Here is a 24571-nt window from a genome sequence, read left to right as displayed (position 1 = left end):
AAGTACTTGCTTTAAAATTCATTTTACAATTAAAAAGTAGAAGTAATATTGTCCCGATGCAAAAATATGATAGATGTATGCATATATATATATATATATATATATATATATATATATATATATATATATATATATGTATATATATATATTTTACGGCTGTCAAAATTATCGCGTAAACGGGCGGTAATTAATTTTTTTAATTAATCACGTTAAAATATTTGACGCAATTAACGCACATGCCCCGCTCAGATTAAAATGACAGCAGTGTAAAGTCCGCTTGTGACTTCTTACTTGTTTTTTGTTGTTTGGCGCTCCCTGCTGGCGCTTGGGTCCAAATTATTTTATGGGTCTGGGGAGTGAGCATGGTGTAATGACATCAACAATGGCGAGTTACTAGTTTATTTTTTGATTGAAAATTTTACAAATTTTAATAAAAGGAAAACATTAAGAGGGGTCTTAGTACAACATTTCTATAACTTGGACTAGCATTTTCTTTAAAGAACTACAAATTTTTCTATCCATGGATCACTTTAAGAGAATATTAATAATGTTAATGCCATCGTGTTTATTTATTGTTATAATAAACAAATACAGTACTTATGTACCATAAGTTGAATGTATATATCCGTCTTGTGTCTTATCTTTTCATTCCAACAATAATTTATAGAAAAATATGGCATATTTTATAGATGGTTTGAATTGCGATTAATTACGATTAATTTTTAAGCTGTAATTAACTCGATTAAAATTTTTAATCGTTTGACAGCCCTAATATGTGTGATACATCATTGGAAACCTTAAAATCTCTATTTTCTAGGGGAAGAACATTTTTGAACAGAACAGCATTTTTTTTTTAAACAGCAAAACCCTATCTGGAGGCGAGAGCAGAATCACAGATGCCATGACTTTAACGAGATATTATTGCGTACTTACCTTGTTTCGATCCAAAAACTCCATGTAGCATGTATCACTGAGTGTCAAGACACAATTGTGAATGCCCACAGCTGGATTTTTTTGGGACTTAATGGGTGAAACATGGCAATATAACAAAGGGCCACGATGCAAAAATTGCAGACATCAAAGAGTGGTCGAGATTTTCTTTTTCATATATTTACCCTTTTAACGTTTTTTTTTTTTTTTTTTTTTTCAATTTTTCTTTGTTTGGATCGAATATTTATCATCTAACATATCGGAGAAAATGCGACAGAAACAAAAAGAATACAATTAAGCGATAGTTATGAGGTAGATATCTGTGACTTTTTTACAGACGCCATTTTTTTCAATGTGACGTCATTTGTTTAAAAGTTTCAAATACGCGAGTGAATAATTTTTTTTTAATCGTTTTTTTTTTTAAACAAAATATTAGACATCAATTAATGATTCTAAGCTAAAAATGACAGACATTTTGAATGATAAATATAATTAATTACCTTAGTTTTATGGCATGGTTAAAACAAAAGCGGTTGCGCGACGTCTGTAAACAGGAGTTTTCAGGGTAAAACAGTCAAATTAAAAATAGTTCAGGGGCTTAATGCACCATGAATCTGCTGTGGCAGTATATAGACATATTGTTCTATCAAACACAACAGTTTTTTGGGCTTAAAATACAGGAGTTTCAGTTTCAAAGGAGTGCAAGAGCAGAAACTGCTTTTTAAGTCTTGTCTGTGATTTCCCCCATATATGTATATGTACAGTATATGTGCATATATGTATATGTATATATACAGTATATGTATATGTACAGTATATGTGTATATATGTAGATGTATATATGTGTGTGTATATATATATATACATTGTATATTTATATACAGTGCTGCTCAAAAGTTTGTGAACCCCCTCAACATTTTGGAATTTTCTATTATTTCAACCTGATTTCCTAATCAATCAATTCAGTAGTTTTTTTTTGTTTTTTTAACAGTTGTGTTGTCGAGACTAAATTAAAAAGAGTTTTCATCAACTGATGTAGGTGCAAAATTGAACTGTTTGGTCACAACCAAAACCGCCATGTCTGGCGAAAAGTCAACACTGCATACCACCAAAAGAACCTTCTCCCAACAGTGAAGCATGGAGGTGGGAATGTCAAGATCTGGGCTTGCTTTTCATCCTCAGGACCTGGACAACTCCACATAGTCCAGGGAATCATGAATTCTGAGGAATATTGTCAAATCCTAGAACATAACCTGACGCCATCTGTTTTGAAGTTAAAGCTTGGCAGAAGGTGGATCATGCAACATGATAATGATCCAAAGCATTCCAGCAATACAACCAAGGAATGGCTGAAAAAGAAGAAGATTCGTGTTCTGGACTGGCCCAGTCAAAGTCCTGACCTAAATCCCATTGAAATGCTGTGGCGGGACCTGAAGCGAGCAGTTCATGCCAGACGCCCATCAAACCTCTCTCAACTGACTGCGTTCTGCAAGGAAGAATGGGCAAAAATCCCCCAAAGTAGATGTGAGAGGCTGATTAGTCACTACAGAAACCGTTTGGTTGAGGTAATCTCTGCAAAAGGATGCGCAATATCCTATTAACTGAAGGGGTTCACATACTTTTGCACACATGATATCTGAGTTTTTCTTAAATCAACCACTTTTGTTAAATAAAGAATGACAATATAACTATTTCTTTTGTTTCAGTCCATTATTTGGAATGTCAGTATTGTGGATTTGGGTATAACTTAACATTTAATAAGGTTATTTTAGTTTTTTTTACAAAAAATCTGACCATCGCTGTGGGGTTCACAAACTTTCGAGCAGCACTGTATATATATATATACTTGGAGACCCTTCCTAGCAAACCTAAGCAAAGTAACTTTTTATCCTAAATCGGCAAAATCTTGGCTTAAATTTATCTTTAAATGATGAAATAGTTTTAAAACTTACACATGCCAAAAGTAGTCAGAAGGGAACTAATGCAATAACGAGAGCAATTTTAACAACTTAACGGTTGATTGACAACATTAAATGATTTCCACACATAGCAAAGGTTACTATCTAGTTATCGCAATATCCGCAATACCCCTGTGTCTAGCTAAGTCTAGGGTGAAGAATTGGGCTAGGGCCAATTGTCCCAAAAAACACTTTAAACTTCACATTGTGTGACCTGTTTTTTTGTTTGTTTGTTTCTTTCTTTCTTTTTGGTTTTGGTTTTTAAAAAAAAAAAAAAAAAACATGAAAATTATCACCAGTTACTTTGCCAAGTAACTAATTACTCTTAAATTCAGGTAACTGAGTTACTAACACAATTACTTTTTGGGAGAAGTAATTTGTAACTGTAATTAATTACTTTTTTAAAGTAAGATTAACAACACTGCTGGCCACTAGGGTGGCACCAAAAAAATATGGGAGGGGGCGTGGCCACCCTTGGCCACCCCCTGGTGGTGCCATTGATTCTAATTTCTTTAACCATCACTTAAAGTACGATACAAAATGAATGTTTGAAAAAATGGTAGTAGTAATCGAGATTGGACAATAAGGGGGTGGGTCATGCTCACTTCTTGCCAGATTGGTCCGCCCTACGTCCAGTCCATTTGAACTGAGAAGGATGAATGAGTTTATTTGAAACTATTATAATAATAGTCTGGGTAATGGAAGATGTGATTCAAGTTTGGTCATGTGATATTTGCACTGTTTAGGGGCAGTTTTGTGGCCTGACATTCTGCCCTTGTTTTGCCGTATTTAACCTCTAATTCTAATGCTGTACTTGCAGACTGTACAACACTTTGTTGCAGCTGCAAATGCTCTTGTGTGCGTGCAATATTGATGAGAGTTTGTTATTATTGCCAAATATAATGTGTTAATAATAATAATAATATAATATAATCTGTTTAACTCTTATTCCACAAAGCCAATATAAACTCATTGGCTACTATATGATCACTCACTTCAGAAGAATTGGCCATCTCTTACCCTCAGTGGATGATCGTTCCCCCAACAAAAAACATGACGAACAACTGACGTATCGACAAAACAAAGTGAAGGCCATCACGTGAGGAGATGGTCGTTTGCCTCCAGCTCCAGCTTTGTCCCCTCGTTTAAGTTCATTAATATGAGAAGGCGTCGTTGTTGCATGGATAATTCATTGACATGCCAGGCAGCCGCGTCTGCGCTCGTGCATGTGTCTGTCTTTGTGTGTGCATAAAAAGGCATGACAAGAAAATAACCTTCCCACCCTCCTTCGTCAGTGGCGATGACGAGACGCCTCTCTTTCCCTATTTTTATCTTCTTCACACACACATACACATATTCTGTCTGTCTGTCCTTGGGTGTCTGCAGCCAGCTGTGTCTTCGGGCCATTAGTGACCCCCCTTTACCTCCCCTTCCTCCTTCCATCCATTTTCTCCATCACCGATTTCTCCGGCAGCCCCCCTCCCATCCCGTCCTCCTCCTGTGACCACTGGGCCTTCATTGTCACAGCAAAACAGTTGCCGCTTCGCCGTTCTGTCACGCCACTGCGCCAAAAGCGGACACGCACGGCGTTTTGTATCACAACGTGCCGTTAATCCCAAAACGGCGGAAAGCTCCCAGTCAGCAACCTCGGCTTCTCCTCTGTCTTTACACCGACGTCCTCCTCCTGCACCGTAAGCCTTTTGCAGCTTCCTTTCATTATGCAAAAGCAATTGGAGCTGTATAAGATGCACACCTTCTGCGTAGTCACTCATCATAATAAAAGTGGGATTGGTTTCTCTTCCCGGTGGCATGTTGATGCGGAGGTAGGGAGGTGTTTTGCCTTGGCGAGCATCCAACAGGGAAGAGACCATGAGTGTTAGAAAGTAGGCCTTTTACCGTTTTGTTTTTGTTGTTGTTTAGAACAGCGGTTCTCAAAGGCTAGGTTCATACCGCAGGTCTGAATGCACAATTCCGATTTTTTTGTCATATCTGTTTTCTGGCGTACCTGTTAAGACTGCTTTTGTCCATTGAGCCCGTTCAAGTATCACGCATGTGCATAAATTCAAGATGCTCTGTGCAAGCTGAGCCGCATGCGCAGGAGCATCAGAACAAATGCTGGCTCAACATTTTTAAGGTGATCATATTTTGAATTCCAAAAAGAAAACACAAATAAAACCCCTTTCACACAGTCCGAAACACCGGGAATATCGCGGGATTCAACCGAGCAGCAGTTGTATGTGAAAACAATTTCCCGGTTCGACTGACACGGAGATTACGCGGACATTTTACGGGTCGCGTTTAGGGCTGCAGCTATCGAATATTTTGGTAATCGAGTAATCGACTGAAAATTATATCGAGTAATCGGATAAAACATAGATATTTTTAGGTGAAGAGCAATTATAAATATACATGAGAAAACAAGACATTTCCTGTATTTACTGCTGAAAAGGGGGGATTACACAATGGGTCCGTGACAGTAGAACCGAGGAAGAGAGTCCATTGTCCATCTTTGGAAATGTGTGGTTTATTTTGTTGCCAATGTTAGGGTCCGCTACTGCAGAAACAAGGTCGTACTTCAAATTCAGAAAACAACGGAGGGATGCGTCCAATGATTTATTGAATACAAAAATACACACGATCGCTGAAAAGGGGGAATTACACAATGCATCCGTGACAGTAGAACTGAGGAAGAGAGTCTATTGTCCATCTTTGGAAGTGTGTGGTTTATTTTGTTGCCAATGTTAGGGTCCGCTACTGCTGAAAAAAGGTTGGGGTTTTTTTTGTCGCGACACAGTACCTTATTGTACTTTACCTCACAGCATCTTTTTTTTGCTTTATTTTCTTATTATTACCGTTCTGCCCTTTGGCGAAATGCGTATTTGATTATAATGTTGATTTTGTTTTGTCATGCATGCTTTTGTTTTGGCACAGGCGCAGACCAAGTAGTACTTACGCACGCGAGTAAGAGCGCATGTACACACGAAGAACGTATTTGCACACACGAAGAAGAGCGCACGATCACACACGAGGAAGAGCCCCTTTGCTCCCACGAAGAAGTTGCGCAGCTGAATGAGAGAGAGAGGGGAAGATTACAGTTTAGCTAGCTGTCGAACTAGGACTTAGCTCCAACGTCTTGGCGAGGACAGTACAATGGAGTATAATACATGTTTTTGGATAGTTATTTTGAGACTTAGGGGGTATTTAGGGATACTTAAAGGGTTAATTCCGGCAAAAACATTAATTCATTGCTTCATTTTTCAGTGTCACTGACGGCAATGGACGTCCATGTTATATAGCAGTAAAACAGCCTAAAATCCAGATGTACCAGAGAGAAAATTATACTGTATCTGTAATTCATATGCACATTTTGTGTTCGTAATTTGTAGAAAGCTTTCAAAACACATCTTTAAAAATACTAGAGAAGCACCGAAAATTCGATGACTGAAAATTTTGATTATGCAATGATCCAATCAGATCAATCGAAACGCAAAATATTAAATATGCCGTTTTGTTCACAAAACTGCTTTTCATTCAAATGTCTGAAATGTTTCAGCATTAATAGTGTCAAAAACGTCAAAATTGCTTTGTGTTTTTGATCGTTTTAGGTGAAAGGATTTTGTTATATGGTTACATAATATCACACTAATTTGAATGAAGATCCTTGAATCGGATCGAATCATGGCGAACTTTGTAATATCAGCAAATATCGTGTCGTTGTCTAACATATCGATATCGCATCGTCATGAGATTGATGATTTACACCCGCACCTCCAATCTCGCTGACTAAGGCCTGTCACACACCATGTAATAATGTGTCTGAACCCGACTTGGAACAGTAAAAAAAAAAAAAAAAATGACGCCAGCGACTCACCCACACATGGAGCCATTTTGATTTATGGCTGCCTTGAACTAGGAGCGCCTGGCTTTTGAGCCAGCATATTGCACTGTATCACTTTGACAAAACCATAAAATGAGTGTCAATCAAGTAAGACGTGGGTGAAAAGAAAGAGAAAAGTGGTACATATTAAAAGGCGGGACTTTCTGTCATTCATTTGAATGTATGTATGCTTGGCTATTTTATCCACTGGTATACAAAAAGTAATAAATGAAGTAGCGCTTTCACGGCCATCGATGGCGATGGACGTCAAATTCATTTGAAATGTGCAATGGGTACTCACTTTTTTTACTTAAGAAAAAGTACAGATACAGGTGCAAAAAATTAATTAAGTAAAAGTACAAGTATCAAAGAAAAAATGTAATCAAGTACTTGCTTTAAAATTTACTTTAAAAGCAGAGTAAGTAAGTAGAGTAAAAAGTAAAAGTATTTTCTCCCAATGCAAAGATGTAACGTACTGTACGTATATTAGATCATATATATATATATAACCGCCTCCCACCGCAAAAATCGAAAACTCACGAAATAGAGGCGGAGCTTATTTACATTAAAATAATAATAATTTTTTTGTTTTTGTTTTGGTGTGTTAAATGTATTTGTTCAGATTTAACAGCATTGGAAAGAGATACATGTAAGACATGCCCCCCCCCTTTTTTTTCCCCAAAGTACAATTTATATGTATATTTTAATAAATGCACTGCAAATAATAGGTAATAGTAATAATTATAATATAAATGAGTTATATTGAAAAGAAAACTGATTTGTACATATATATATATACACAGTATGATGTATATATCTTAACATTTTTAAATAAAATACTGATCTTTTCTTTTTTTCAACTGGAAAAAAATCCACGATGGACTGACGGCGTAAAGTTTGAAGCGTGAAGTAGCAAGGGATCACTGTATACATACATACATACATACATACATACATACATACATACATACATACATACATACATACAGTGGGGCAAATAAGTATTTAGTCAACCACAAATTGTGCAAGTTCTCCCACTTGAAAATATTAGAGAGGCCTGTAATTGTCAACATGGTTAAACCTCAACCATGAGACACAGAATGTGAAAAAAAATCAGTAAATCACGTTGTTTGATTCTTAAAGAATTTATTTGCAAATCATGGTGGAAAATAAGTATTTGGTCAATACCAAAAGTTCATCTCAATACTTTGTTATGTACCCTATGTTGGCAATACGGAGGCCAAACGTTTTCTGTAACTCTTCACAAGCTTTTCACAGACTGTTGCTGGTATTTTGACCCATTCCTCTATGCAGATCTCCTCTAGAACAGTGATGTTTTGGGGCTGTCGTAGGGCAACACGGACTTTCAACTCCCGCCACAGATTTTCTATGGGGTTGAGATCTGGAGACTGGCTAGGCCACTCCAGGACCTTGAAATGCTACTTATGAAGTCACTCCTTTGTTGCCCTGGCTGTGTGTTTGGGATCATTGTCATGCTGAAAGACCCAGCCACGTCTAATCTTCAATGCCCTTGCTGATGCAAGGGGATTTTCACTCAAAATCTCTCAATACATGGCCCCATTCATTCTTTTCTTTACACAGATCAGTCGTCCTGGTCCCTTTGCAGAAAAACAGCCCCAAAGCATGATGTTTCCACCCCCATGCTTCACAGTGGTTAAGGTGTTCTTCGGATGCAATTCAGTATTGTTTCTCCTCCAAACACGAGAACCTTTGTTTCTACCAAAAAGTTCTATTTTGGTTTCATCTGACCATAACACATTCTCCCAGTCCTCTTCTGGATCATCCAAATGCTTTCTAGCGAACCGCAGACGGGCCTGGACATGTACTGACTTCAGCACGTCTGGCAGTGCAGGATTTGAGTCCCTGGCAGCGCACTGTGTTACTGATAGTAGCCTTTGTTACTGTGGTCCCAGCTCTCTGTAGGTCATTCACTAGGTCCCCCAGTGTGGTTCTGGGATTGTTGCTCACCGTTGTTGTTATCAATTTGACGCCATGGGTTGAGATCTTGCATGGAGCCCCAGATTGAGGGAGCTTGTCAGTGGTCTTGTATGTCTTCCATTTTCTAATAATTGCTCCCACAGTTGATTTCTTTACACCAAGCGTTTTACCTATGCAGATTCAGTCTTCCCAGCCTGGTGTAGGTCTACAATTTTGTCTCTGGTGTCCTTCGACAGCTCTTTGGTCTTGGCCATAGTGGAGTTTGGAGTGTGACTGACTGAGATTGTGGACAGGTGTCTTTAATACCAATAATGAGTTAAAACAGGTGCCATTAATAAATACTAAATACTTATTTGCCCACTGTACATACAGTCATGCATGCATGCATACATACATACACCATGCATACATACATACATACATACGTACATACATACATACGTACATACGTACATAGATCTGAGTCGATATCCAAAGAAAGAACCAGAAAATTCATTGACTGCTCACTGTTATTTAAAACTGTGCAGAATGGAAAAAGATCTAGCAATACAATTGACTGCACTGTAAACTGAAGCTTAGAGTGCGTATGACAGGATAAAAAAAAAATGAACAGCACTATAATGTGAATTAGAATCTTATTTTGAGATGATTCGACTATATACAACAATTTGGCAAAGCGCAGATGACGAGAAATTAGTCTTTTAATCTGCCGTTTAGCCACACCTGCCATTATAGCGCTCTAGCGTCCCCAAATGGAGGATGACGTCGGCACGGTCATGAGTTCATCTGATTCAGAATTCGGCCCATTGAGGGGGAATTATTCAGAATGAGGAAAATGCAACGAAGAGAGCAGCAAAATGTCATTGTTTTGATCTATCTACTACAATATTGTTACAGAATATTCTTTTTATCCAAGTATTTTTCCCCAACTAATAAATAAATGGTATGGTCATGACAAATAACAGCCTTGTGCTAAATGGAATATGAAATATTAAAAATGCATTTATTCAGTAGAACATGGCCAAATTAATCCATAATGGTCAAAACTGTTGACTTCTTGGCACCAAGATATTTTATGCCACCGGAGTTAGTTCAGCTTTTGTCATTTCCCTGCCCCGGCTCCGGAGAGCATAAACAAACCAGGAGGTGTGACAGCTAGCCGACATGCTAACCCGAACCGAGTGACGTCCCAGAGTCTTATTTTCGCTTTTCGAAGCGAAAAATCACACAAAACGCATGTCACACGGCGGCAGGGTTGTCAATTGTCTTCGCCGATCGGCAACCCACCCGGCGGTGAGCAGGTTACAGCTTGGCGTTCCCCTGCTACGGGCAGGAGAGTTTTTTTGCCAGGGAAGCAGCTGGAGAATGACCGACTTCGGAGGAGTGTGTAGCTTCCACATGGTCAGCAAGAATATGGCGTAAATTAATGCTTAAAAACACAGCGAAGACGTAAACAGTGAGTGAGTTGTGCAGTTTATGTGTGCAGCTAACAAGGCAGGATGTGTCTGAGGATAACTTTTCTACATGTCCGTCCATAATCAAACGTAAGTAAATATTCCTTTATTTAAAAAAAGTTTGTAGTGTTCACTTTATAATCGCTGTATTTGCGGCCATTTTTAACGCAAAGTTGCAATTTCTGATGGGGTGGAAATTTTGACAGAACACCGGGCACACAAAGAGGGCAATAAGCCGTGTATAGCGCTCTCCCGGCGAGGGGGGTTGACAAGCCGTCGGCCGAGTGGCATTCTGGGTGGACAAGGAGCATTGTCAGTTTCACCTACGTATTAAAACGTGTGCCATGATCCCAATATTTGACATGATACAAAACACGATGTTTACACACTTCCTCCTAAGTTCAGTACTCGCGATGCTGCCTCTAGTGCTCAGTTACGGTATAGTTGCACGGGGCTTATCGTTTGCGGCGGAGGCATGAAAACAAAACTACCAATTCACAGTGAGAAAAAAGTAAATAAAAGTAACTTGTAACTTAGGCGATTATTTGAAAAGTAGTGGGGTAAAAAGTACAGATACCTGCTGTAAAATATAGTGAAGTATATGGGATTTACGAGGAAGTGAGTAAGCATCTTGTTTTATATTATGTCAAATACTGGGATCATTTTAATACGGAGGTGGCTTGCATTTTGTGGCTGACATGCTCCTTGTCGCACATCCCCCCCGCTGGGCGAGCACTATACTCGGCTTTTACACTCTTGGTGTGCCCGATGTTCTGTCAAATTTTCCGCCCGATCAGAAATTGCAACTTTGTGTTAAAAATACAGCGATTACAAAGTAAACACTACAAACTTTCTTTCAACAAAGGACTACTTACGTTTGATCATTGATAGGCATGTAAAAAGCTCTCCACATGTACATTAGCTGCACAACAACTGCAGCCGCCCTCCTCCGGGGAACGAACTGTAAATTGCTCTCCGCCGGGCGGTTTGCCGATCGGCAAAGACAATCGATAACCCAGTCGTCATGTCAAATGATCCGGGCTAGTTATGTGTGATTTTCCGCTTCGAAGACTTTGAAACATCACTCGGTTCGGGTTAGCATGTCGGCTAGCTGTCATGCCTCTTGGTTTGTTTACATTCTCCGAAGCCGGGGAAGGGAAATGACATAAGCCCGATTTAGGTGTCATAAAATATTGTTCAGGAGGTGCGACAGTAAAGGTGAAGTCGACAGTTTTGACCATTATGGAGTAATTTTGCCATGTCGTCCTGAATTAGTGCATTTTTATTATTTCATATTCCATTTAGCATAAGACCGTTATTTTTCATGACAATGCCATTTATTTAGCAATTGGGGAAAAACACTTGGATAAAAAGAATATCCTGTAAAAATATTGGAGTAGAGAGACTGAAACAATGACATTTTGCGGCTCTCTTCGTCGCGTTTTCCTCGTTGTGAATAATTCCCCCTCGACGGGCTGACTGGTCCTTCTCAAGCCATTTATTTAGCTATTGGGGAAAAATACTTGGATAAAAAGAATATTAATAGTAGTAAATAGTAAAACCGATGATCCTATTCTCCCGCTAACGTCATCCACCTGTTGGGGACGCTAGAGCCCTATAATGGTAGGCGTGGCTAACCGGCAGATTAAAAGACTAATTTCTCGTCATCTGCGCTTTGCTAAATTGTTGTATATAGTCGAATCGTCTCAAAATATGATTCTAATTCACATAATAATGCTATTTAAGACTTTTTTTTTTCCCCCTGTCGTATGCTCTTTAACACAGGCTGGCGGTGAATAAAATTTTTTAAAAATTTAAAAAGTGGCAAACTCCATGTAGCACCTTTAAAGGTGTTAAAACAGTTGGAATGTTGTTCATCTGATCCCTTAATTGGAGTCTTGCAAGTCATAAACCGAAGTGAGTGTGTGGTTAATGTAACAGTTCATTTTTAGGGTAGCCAATGACTTAAGTTGGAGGCCACCCAAAAAAATTACATCATTGCCATTACATCACCTGCATTCCTCCTTGCCACACCCCCTCCTTCCTCCCAACATCATCCGCTCCTCTTCCTCCTTTTCCAACCACTCTATTGATTAAACCATTCAATGCACATCTGTAATTCAACTGCACTTGAATATGCAAATGAGGAGCTGGTGAAGGAGGGTAGGGGGCAGTTCCGGTGTTGCTGTTGCTATGGAAACCTTTCATCAAACATACACGCGTAGAGAGGACGCGTTCACGCTCTCGCTTTCACACACTCGACTATATATGTGTGCGTGCGTGGTGGGACGCAAGGTCTGAAATGACCTCTCTCTGCCCTTGGGTGGGTGTGTGTGTGTAGAAAATACACTACGTGTCCACTGCCTTTAAAGACTCCCTCATCACACACCCACACTTTTCCACATCCCCTGTCTTTACACCCCCACCCCCCCTCCGTCCATGTTTATGCAGCCGTCTAATCACACTGACAGGAGAACAGCACTCTGCCACCATGCACGCACGCAAACGCACAGAAGAACACAAGCGCATGAAGAATTAATACGCTCGGCGTGTTTTCTTCTGCCACTTCAGTACTGTGGGTCATCAACGCTAACGTCACCACTCTCTCGCCGGATGTTACTTAGGGGACGTTTTTAGGTCAACGGGATGTCACACCATGTCGGTGTGTGTGTTTTCCGGGGGTTTCAGCGTTGCAGTGGGCACTTTAAAAAAAATTAAGCAGTTTGACCTTCACGAGGCAACCAACTGATGCCATTTGTGGGCGTGTGTTCGTGAAAGAGTGTTTTTAACAAGATTTGAATGATTAAAAAGCATCATCAAGTGTTGAAAAGAGGTTTTAAAATTGTGAAAAATCAACTGCCTGCTGAAAATGGATGTTACTGTGTCTAGATTAGAAATTTTCTTGTAACAAAAATATGAGTCATTCCAATGCAGATGTTTATTGCGCAATGTCGAAATGAGACATGAAGCCCTCTTGATAACGTGTAATATCAACGCAAAATTATGGACATGATCGGACCCGATCGATCGGCATCCCGATCGATCGGGTCCGATCACGTCATTTTCAAAGTATCGGAATCGGCAAAAAAATATCGGACATGCCTTTTTTTTATCTACCATAATTTTCGGACTATAAGCCGCTACTTTTTTCCTTAATTTTGAATCCTGCAGTTTATAGTCCAGTGCGGCTTATTTGTTGATTTATTTGGGTTAATAGGTAACACTTTGTTTGACAGCTGCGTCATAAGACTGTCATAAGACAGTTATAATTATGACATGACACTATCATGGGTTTTACTGAATGTTTAGTTCATTAAGTTTCATCCGGCTAATTATGTCAGTCACTCCATTTATGTCTGGCTTGGATCTTTTACATCCATTCAAAAGTGAGATAATTTGCCAGATAATACTAAATGACACCTGTTATAAGCATTCATTAATGCTCATGACTATGTTATATCATAATTATGATTGTCTAATAACAGTGTTATGGCGGCACTGTCAAATGGAGTGTTATCAAATACCATGAAACAACTGGAACAGTAACTGAAGAAATAATTAGAACATGAATTTTGATTGTTATTTACATTTGTAGCACTGCAATGCATGCAAAGAGGCATGTTGGACAACAACTGTTGACTACAGCAGGTGACAGCAGAGGTTGACTGTTTCCCCCAAGGGAGCAGTGATGGCCAAATGAAGCTTCTTGAAGCAATGAAGCTTTGCAGCCAATTGGTTCAAAGCTTCATGGTGGTTCATTTGGTCTTATAACAATTGTATGATGCTTCAGACGAATAATGTGCTACCGGTTAATATCATTTGGTGTAAATATCCCATAATACTGTGAGGACAGCTGCAGCTTATAGTACAATGCGGCTTATCTATGAACAAATGCCGTTTTCGTGCAAATTTGGTCAGTGGCGGCTTATAGTCAGGTGCGCCTTATAGTGCGAAAATTACGGTATATATTTTTTTTAATTAAATCGTTTTATAATTGTATTTAATGTTACAGACATAATGTGTTACACTCTTCCAGAGTCTTTAGTTTAAGCTTAAGGTAGGGTTATCAAATTTATCGCGTTAACGGCGAGAATTTTTTTTTTTTTTTTTACAATAATCACGTTACAATATTTAATGCAATTAACGCATGCGCTGCACGACCCACTCACTCATTGTCGCGTTCAATCTATAATGGCACCGTTTTACCCATACATTATATGAGCTAAAAGGCAGCATAAAATGAATAGAGAGAATTTTGGCAGTCTTAGGAGCCTTTTTTTAAATAGCTAAAGCCTTACAATCCCTCTCCTGACGATTAGAATAATCGTGGAAAGCAATGTGGGGAAGAAAGGTATTAGTTGATCTTTTTCTTAACACCCTATGTTATTTCCCAACGCAGAGAAGATATATCAATTGGTACCACGACGCAGTAATGTTTGCACTTCCCATCATACATTTGGGCAGAAGTTAAATGGCTACAGTATCATTTTCTGAAAGCTTAACAAATGCACTAGATGGCAATATTTAGTCACAATATACAAAGTCCCTCTCACAGAAAGAATGTTAATAATGTAAATGCCATCTTGAGGATTTATTGTCATAATAAACAAATACAGTACTTATGTACTGTATGTTGAATGTATATATTCGTCCGAGTTCTATTCATTTTTTTCTTAATGCATTGCCAAAATGTATATGATCGGGGAAAATTATCGGGAATGATTGGAATTGAATCGGGAGCAAAAAAAAAAAGCAATTGGAACGGGAAATATCGGGATCGGCAGATACTCAAACTAAAACGATCGGGATTGGATCGGGGGGAAAAAAACATGATCGGAACAACCCTAGTTTCAAATATTTTTGGAGTAAACGCGGAACTTTCGCTTCAAGTTTTGCAGCCTAAATTTGTGTTTGAGCATGCTTGTGCTCCAGGTTTTTTAGCATTGCATGTGCAAATGCCTTTGAACTTTAGAAGCAGTTTGACTTTGCCTCGCAAGAAAAACGTGGCCGACAAAATGTGACGTGATTTAATCAATGATTAACGAGTAAATGTTCACCTCAGAAACTTTCGTTTCAAGTTTTATATCTTAAAGTTGTAGTTGAGTTTGGTTTTTTGAGCAAAGAGATTGAAATAAGAGCTTAAAAATACACTTAAAATGCTCAGGAGATCTAAAACTAGACAAAATTCTTTTTGAGTACTCACTAAAAATGTTCACCTCAAGTTTGTGCCTGACCACAATACAGATATCAGCTGCTGCCGGCTGGGTGGTGCAGCCAATTCCATTAATGATCAAAATGAGCTTCTTAATTATGTTTATTGTAATAAAAACTGGTTGCTAAAAATGACAAACGTTTTAGATTTGTTAAATTTCCTAAAATTCCTAAAAGTCAATCTAATTAAAGTAGAAAAAAAAAGACAAATGAAAATTTTAACTCAATTTTTGACTGAAGTGTCTGTTTTTAGTGGTATAGCTTACCATCACCCACTATAAACATGCATAGCCCTAACCAAATGAGCAGGTGCTCAAGCACCACCGCGCATCTATGCATGCGTGTGCCTGATAACAATTTATGTCACCAATGCGCCACAAATTGACGGATCTCAACAAGACTAGTTAATATTAACATTGGCTGCCATTGATGACGACTGCGGCCAGCCCCTTCCACTTCCACAAAATGGATTGAACATCCATCGCTGTCAATGGCAACCGTCATCATTCCACACCCAGCCTTTTTCTCTAACATACTTTCCAATTAGACTTGTTTTGCCTTGTCGGCTTGGTGTCACACTTGCTAACTTTGCGAGAAGTGATCGCATGTGGCGTTAAAGCTGCCGTGTTCTGTGCGGGCTGCCAAACTTAGTTGTGTACAAACGCGTGTTCCTTGAGCACGCTCGCCCGAGTGTGTGTCTGTACGCGCGTGTGGGGAGGCGATAAGCACCTGGGCCCGGAGGCGGCCTTGTGATTTCCCCTCACGTCCTCACTGAAATCAGCCCAATCACCGCACTGTCATCTGCCTGCCACCAGAAAGAGGCCTGCCACGCATACTGACAAGCTCATTTGACTATCGCTGTTATTAAGTTCACACCCAAAATGAGGAAAAATCCTGAAAATGAACATAGGTAAAGCCAGTTTGGATTGGATGCCTATTGCCGTCAATGGCAAAAAATGAGTTCAATCATGTTTTTAACAGAATGCTTGGAATGGGTCTGACGTTGCTTTCACGCAAATTTGAAGCATGAAAATTATTAAAATGCCGGACAATCGACAGCTGCTTTTGGTGGAATTTCCATCAAATCAACCCATGTTTAACCGTTGATAAAAAAACTGCAGAAAACAGCAGGCTCCAAGGTTTTTCCTAGTGAAAGCGGAGGCTATTCTTTCATTCGGTAGACATGTAGTTGTAAAATGAAGCTTCAAATTTGTCAAAATTCAATTCCCTGGTGAAAATAGATGCTATTCTAACTAGGAACTTCCTTGCAACAATATACAGAGGTACTTCAACATACGATCGCTTCAACATACAATATTTTTGACATCCGACGTAAAGTTTGACTCGCCATTTGTTTCTAGATCGGACAACATGCTTAAAATATGACGATTTATGACAGCACCGCAGTTTCTCTGTTTTCCCGCAAGACAGACGCACGCCGGATTTTATTGTGAGAGAAATCAACTAGTGCTGCAACGATTAATCGATTAACTCGGGTATTCGATTAGAAAAAAAAAAGATTCGATTCAATTTTGCTGCTTCGAGTATTCGTTTAATTAAAGTGGCGTTGTAATGGTTTATTTGTTTTTGCAAATTTGGTGTTTGCATTTAGTTGTATTGATTTGGATGGATACACTGCCCTCTAGTCTGCCTCATTTCACATGGCTGAATCCAGCTGCTCCATGTTAAGACCAACATAAGCCAAGTTTTTGTACAGTGGGGCAAATAAGTATTTAGTCAACCACTAATTGTGCAAATTCTCCCACTTGAAAATATTAGAGAGGTCTGTATTTGTCAACATGGGTAAACCTCAACCATGAGAGACAGAATGTGGGGGGAAAAAACAGAAAATTACATTGTTTGATTTTTAAAGAATTTATTTGCAAATCATGGTGGAAAATAAGTATTTGGTCCATACCAAAAGTTCATCTCAATATTTTGTTATGTACCCTTTGTTGGCAATAACGGAGGCCAAACGTTTTCTGTAACTCTTCAAAAGCTTTTCACACACTGTTGCTGGTATTTTGGCCCATTCCTCCATGCAGATCTCCTCTAGAGCAGTGATGTTTTGGGGCTGTTGTTGGGCAACACGGACTTTCAACTCAGCTTCAGTCGAGGGACAAAACACACTCAATTGGCTTGATGTCTTATTAATGTAAAACTTGCCATTGACACCTTGTGGTGTATTCTAATCACTACCTTACATAGTTAGAGTGACTGTGAAGTACAGCAGCGTGGCCCTGTGACGTCACCGCCTACGACGTCAAGCTACTAGCTACTAGTTTATTTTTTATTTAAAATTTTACAAACTTTATTAAAACGAAAACATTAAGAGGGGTTTAATACCAAATTATTGTTACTCGTACTAACTAGGGCTGTCAAAATGAGCGCGTTTACAGGTGGTAATTAATTTTTTCAATTAATCACATTAAAATATATGACGCAATTAACGCACATGCCTCGCTCAAACAGATTAAAATGACAGCACAGTGTCATGTCCACTTGTTACTTGTGTTTTTTGGTATTTTGTCACCCTCTGCTGGCTCTTGGGTGCAACTGATTTTATTGGTTTCAGCACTATGAGCATTGTGTAATTATTGACATCAACAATGGCGAGCTACTAGTTTATTTTTTGATTGAAAATTTTACAAATTTTATTTAAACGAAAACATTAAGAGGGGTTTTAATATAAAATTTCTATAACTTGTACTAACATTTATCTTTTAAGAACTACAAGTCTTTCTATCCATGAATCGCTTTAACTGAATGTTAATGTTAATGCCATCTTGTTGATTTATTGTTATAATAAACAAATACAGTACTTATGTACAGTATGTTGAATGTATATATCCGTCTTGTGTCTTATCTTTCCATTCCAACAATAACTTACAGAAAAATATGGCATATTTTATAGCTGGTTTGAATTGCGATGAATTAAGATTAATTAATTTTTCAGCTGTGATTAACTCGATTAAAAAATGTAATCGTTTGACAGCCCTAGTACTGTAACATTTATCTTTTAAGAACTACATGTCTTTTTATCCGTGGTTCCCTTTAATATAGGCTACAGAAAGTCATTTTTACACTTGCACTGGTAGCATGACTTGGGATGTTCTAATGAAAAAAGTGCCATGGCTCAAAAAAGGTTGAAAAACACTGCTATAGACGAATAATGACTGGTATCCCCGCCCAATTAAAATGGACATATACAACCCTCGACGGCAGTCAGAGAATTCATGGTGTGGCCTGGAAAGACCCTTAAATTCGTCTTGTGGTGATCCAACCTTGACTCTTGTCCTTGAGCGCCACCCCCCTTTCCGTTCTCAGTCATCGCCTCCTCCTCCAGATGTATTGATAAGCTCTGCAGACTCCACAGTATTCTCAGCGCATATCAAATTTCTTGCTTTCACTCTCATGCATCCTTCCTATTTCAGGACTAATGCACCTGTATACTTGAAATGTCACTTCAGCATGGCAACCTATTAGACGGTTAGTCGACAGCTCCCCCGCCCCCCCGCTTCCTCGCTTTTCTGTCGCGACAAAGTGATCGGCCGAAGCTTCTGCAGTCATTCAGAACAGGTGACAAAAAAAAAAAAGACGCACCGACAGACACTGACGAAGCAAAGGACTCTCTCGCTACTGAGAGGCTTCACGTCATCTCGCATTCATCAGGGTGAATCGCTCTCAAGCGCACAACTAAAGTAAGTCATTCAAATGGAGGCCTCTGATTGCGATTAGTTGCCAAGAAGAAGAACCTTACTTGCCTTACTGTTACTGTATGTTCAGTAGGGGTGTAACGGTACACAAAAATCTCGGTTCGGTATGTACCTCGGTTTTGAGGTCACGGTTCGGTTCATTTTCGGTACAGTAAAAAAAATATATAAATGTGCTAGTTGTATATTACACACCTTTGTGCTTTCAACAATAGGAACATTAGCCTATACAAAGCTAGCATTCCGCTCAAAAAGTAGCGGGTATTTAAAGATAATCCAACAACAATTTGCCTTTCAGACCCCGCGTATTGGTCAGCTTTCTTTCTGAAAGAAAGAAGAAAAAAGAAGTCCTGTGCTAAAGAGAAAAGCAATCCCAATGACGTGTATTTAACAAATTAATTGCCTCAATAAATCTTTTTTTTTTTTTTCTTATGAACGGTTTTCAAAATCTTTATTGGTAGATTTTCTCAAGTTAAAGCGCCACACAGAAATTAATCAATTTAATTGTGTAAGCAGGATCTGTGTATTATTCTTATTATTTAATTACAGGTGTTTGAGCTCATTTCAATTTATTTTAATTAAATGGGCTATTATTTATTTTACTATGTGTTTATATTTGACAAATGTGATGTAGTATTCATTTATATTGTATATTTTATGTTGTATAACTTTAGTTCCTATGTGAATATTAGTTCCTACTTGTTTTGTTGTGGTAGGATGGTTTTGTATTGAACACGGGGCCGTGTTGGTTATTATTATAGCAGACAAGACAGCAGTAAATCAACAAAGACAAGTCAACTGTGCCCTGATCTACCACTCAAGAGATCTGATGGACTCAAAAATTGGGTTACGATTGCATATTAGTTTCAAAATCGACCGGATCCACCGTATTTTTACACGAGTGACTTCCGGTCTGCCCGATCCTAGCTACCGGTAGTAGTATTGACGCAGGAGGGTCGTGTCTCACGTCTAATAAAAAACTGCCGTTCTTTTCGCGTGCGTCGTGTTGAGCCGCTTCTGGGAAGCGTCTAACATGCGGCCGCACTGCGACTGTTGTGCATTGGCTGATTGACTTAACACCTGTGTTTCACTGCGTTCTCGCGGTAGCCACGTTGTCGCGCCGTTGACGTTTCTGGGTTATACTGTCGTACCGTGTTGGTTCTCATTATAGTAGAGAAGACGGAGTAAATATAATCTACACAAAGAAACTGTAACCCGATCGACTCACAGCCTCGAAAAGTAAGGTTACATTACGTCAGAAACTCGTTCGGTACGCCTCCGTTCTGAACCGAGCACCAAGTACCGAAACAGTTCAATACAAATACATGTACCGTTACACCCATAATGTTCAGTCACTTTAAGGACTCATTTTGTAGAATGTGGGAGGAACTATTTAAAGGGAAACAAGGACAGAAAAACGTAGTAGTTCTTAAAAGATCAATGTTCGTATGAGTTATAATAATTTGATATTCAAACCCTTCTTAACGTTTTCATTTTTATAAAATTTGAAAAATGAGTTCAACTAGTAGGTCGTCATTGTTGTTGACGATGCAATGCACTCTGGACGGGGACGTCACTGGGTAGTGCTGCCATACTTCCACAGTGTCACTCGTTAGCTTCATAAACATGTTGTTGGTTCTGCCTTTTCAATTTGAACCCAAGCGGAAAAGTGATGAGCAGGACAGCGCTTTCGATTTATCACAAAACGAGCAGCAAAAGCAATTAAATGAAGGTCTTTATCGGGATTCAAACCCATGTTTCCCGTCCGACAGACGAGCACGTACACCACAAGACTATATTTCCGCATGACGTTGGAGTCATGATTTTCGTTATAAAGCAATCACAACCCACATGCATTGTCTGTGCGGTAAAACCTGAATAGGAAAGGCAACTGAAAAGAAAGTGTCGCTGGCTTGACCGAGGAATTAGAAAACGCGGTTAACTTCTGACAGCAAGCAGACAAAAATTACAAAGGGATTGCGTAAAAGCATTAATTGAACACTCAAAAAAACATGCGATCGCGAAAAGGGAGACACAAAAAGGGTCCGTGACAGTAGGTCGGGGTCAAAAAAGAAAAACCTGAGGGAAAACCGTGGTGAGAGGTAGACAAACGAAAAAAACAAGGCAATGATGCAACTTGCAACAAAGGGATATACAAACTGTCAAATGGCAACAACTCAATATCTTGGCAAGCCGCCTAGGATCGGTTTATAGACACTGTTGATGAGCTGGAATTGGATGCAGGTAAGATGTTGGGAACTCATCCCACAGCTCTGTAACAAAACAACCTGACCAGCAGCAGAATGTGACAAAATCATGCTAGTCGTCATACTAGCTTTGCTTGCTAGCTAGCACAGCTATTCTCCCAGTCCAGTCCAGTCCAACTGCATCATCACCTCCAGCGTGCGTTGCGTGCGTAAAATATGGCGCCATGCTTAGATCAAGAAATGTACTAAATATTATAATTTTTAAAATAAATGGCAATTATATATGTGTTTCTAATAACATATTTTAGTAAAAGAGAACAATTGTTGCTTGTTAAAGCACACAAGTCTTTTAAGTCTGAGGTTCCTTTAAATAAAAATGCTTTGTCATGCTTGAGACAGTTAGTTAAAAGGATGTGATCTGATCCGAATGCATTTCAGGGTCAATAATAAAGAGTGTCCAACATACAAGGCATTGTCCTTAGCTACAGCAATCATAAAATCATTTGCAAAAAAATAGTAATAATAATACTGTAATTAAGGGTGTAACGGCGCACAAATGACACGGGTCGATATGTACTTCAGTTCAAAGGACACAGTTCAGCACGGGTTTGGTTCAATAGGAAAACCAAAAAGATTTTTTATCACAGCATTTGAAAGTTTGTTCTATTGGCTAAAACTAAAAAGCAGCTCTTATTAATGTGCAAAATAAATAATGGGAAACATTAAACGTATGTTTGTATTGTTCTAAAATTCATTGAGTCAAAGTTTATGTACAAAAATAAACAACACACCCTTTTATGTAGAGATCAACTGAGGTAACCGTTAAAATAGTAGCACTCGCCAGTTTATAAAAAAAAAAAAAAAAAAAAAACCGACCATTTCAATGTTGGATTACACACAGTTAACTCATCTCACATAAATACTCACTTTGTGTTACAATTGCTTGAGCCTAGTGGTAGATCAAAATAAACACTTTCTGATTTGAGAATATGAAATAAATACACTTCAAAAAGTGTTAGTAATTCTGCATTTGATTGTTCCAAATCTGTACATTTTCTACAACTTTCATAGAAGTGATCAATGATAACATCTTTCTCTCGTAATGTCGGTTTAGGCACATTACCTACCACTACCACCCCCTAGGTTTTAGGAGGACTAACGCTGACATGGATTTTATTTTATTTATTTTTTTTAAACGTATTTGCCGTCTGACTGCGTGCACCGACCCGTGATGCCTGTACCTTGAAGGTACGGGACAAATACAAATACAGTTACAATACAGTTAATAATATTACATAGGAGACTTGAGAGTACCTGGGACTGGTCGCCATTTAAATTGAAGATTTCTATTAATACCTTTAGAGGATTTAAAGCAATAAATGCCGATCATTTCCATAAATTTCAATATCATGGAAAACTTTATTATGCATTAGGGCTGTCAAAATTATCACGTGAACGGGCGGTAATTAATTTTTCTAATTAATCATGTTAAAATATTTGACGCAATTAACGCACATGCCCCGCTCAAACAGATTAAAATGACAGCACAGTGACATGTCCATTTGTTACTTGTGTTTTTTGTCTCCCTCTGCTGGCGCTTTGATGCAACTGAATTTATGGGTTTAAGTATGAGCATTGTGTAATTATTGACATCAACAATGGCGAGCTACTACTTTATTTTTTGATTGAAAATGTTACAAATTTTATTAAAACGAAAACATTAAGAGGGGTTTTAATATAAAATTTCTATAACTTGTACTAACATTTATCCTTTAAGAACTACAAGTCTTTCTATCCATGGATAGCTTTAACAGAATGTTAATGTTAATGCCATCTTGTTGATTTATTGTTATAATAAACAAATACAGTACTTATGTACAGTATGTCGAAAGTATATATCCGTCTTGTGTCTTATCTTTCCATTCCAACAATAATTTATAGAAAAATATGGCATATTTTAGAGATGGTTTGAATTGCGATTAATTACAATTAATTAATTTTTAAGCTGTGATTAACTCGATTAAAAATTTTAATCCTTTGACAGCCCTAAATAATTACACTTAACAAATATAGCATATCAAAATATTTAAATATTTTAAGAAGTTTGTTTATAATGGAAAAATATAAAGTTCCCGAAAATTTTGAATGTCAAAAAATTTGAATAAAATTGAAAAGTGTGCTCATTATCGATAAAGACAAACCTTCCAAAAATTTTGAATTTCAAAATTTAAGAATATCAACGATTTTTTAAAAATTGTTGGAATACACTTTCGGTGAATATTAAAAAAAAAAAAAAATACCACAGAATCTCATTTACTATTATAGTAGATACGGGTGGTCCCCAGGTTGCGATGGACCCAACTTACGCGATTTTGACTTTACAACGCCTGCGTCTTGTTGTTTTTTTTTTTTTTTCAAATGTTGACTTTTGTTTTGTTATGCATGCTTTTATTTTGGCGCAGGAAGTGTAGAACAGGAAGCAAACGCATGTATAGACGCACCCGCTCACCCTACACGTACACACACAAAGCAGTTGAGTGGCAGACGTGCCAGCCTGCGCACACATTTGTTGCTTGTGAAGCATCCAGAGGCAACGGCTGTACACAACCCCTTTTGTACTGTTTATTGTGTGTTTTCAACTGTGGTCGAATACTTGGGGCGAGTTTATGTAATTGTTTTTGATGATGTGCGAACGCTAACTCATACATGCTAATCGTTTGTTGTTGTTGTATCGGCAGCTACTTGTACAGTAAATGCAAATTTGAATTGCTGTTGTTGAAGATAAGACTTATTTAATTTCAGCTGAATAAAGTCAGCGAACCACGCGGATGTCTGACATTTTGGAGCTTAGCTCACTGTCTAGCCAGGATTCAGCGCCAACGTCTTAGCAAGGCCAGTAGAATGACATATAACACATGTTTTGCATTGTTTTGTTTTGTTTTTTAATGAGAGGGTGTTTTGAGGTATTGTCTTCGATATGAAGCAATTGTCAGAGAATCACAAAATTTGAAAAATAAGGTCTTAATGAAACCTTTTTTTTCAAATTTGTAAAACACAAAAAAAAAATAATATGTGTAATAAGCCCTCTAATATCTATAACCCTTGCTAAAGCCTGTTTTTTTTTCTCATGGAAACTGCAGATAGACGCATGAGTTGACTTGCATCCATTATTTATTTTTTTTTTTTTTTGAGGAAAGATATTTCGAAATTCTGAATTAGTCTCAAAATCATGATATTGTAAGTGTATCAAATGTGATACATT

General features: G+C 38.3%; 1 protein-coding gene across 3 annotated transcripts in view; it reads left to right on the top strand.

Annotated features, from left to right (window-relative positions):
- Positions 1 to 24571, top strand: part of LOC130932113 (retinoic acid-induced protein 1) — a 144316-nt gene that overhangs the window by 17496 nt on the left and 102249 nt on the right. The window lies entirely within an intron of this gene.

The sequence above is a fragment of the Corythoichthys intestinalis genome, chromosome 16 (genome assembly GCF_030265065.1).
Source record: "Corythoichthys intestinalis isolate RoL2023-P3 chromosome 16, ASM3026506v1, whole genome shotgun sequence".
NCBI classification, from domain to species: Eukaryota; Metazoa; Chordata; class Actinopteri; order Syngnathiformes; family Syngnathidae; genus Corythoichthys; species Corythoichthys intestinalis.
This window is presented reverse-complemented; position numbering and strand designations above follow the sequence as displayed.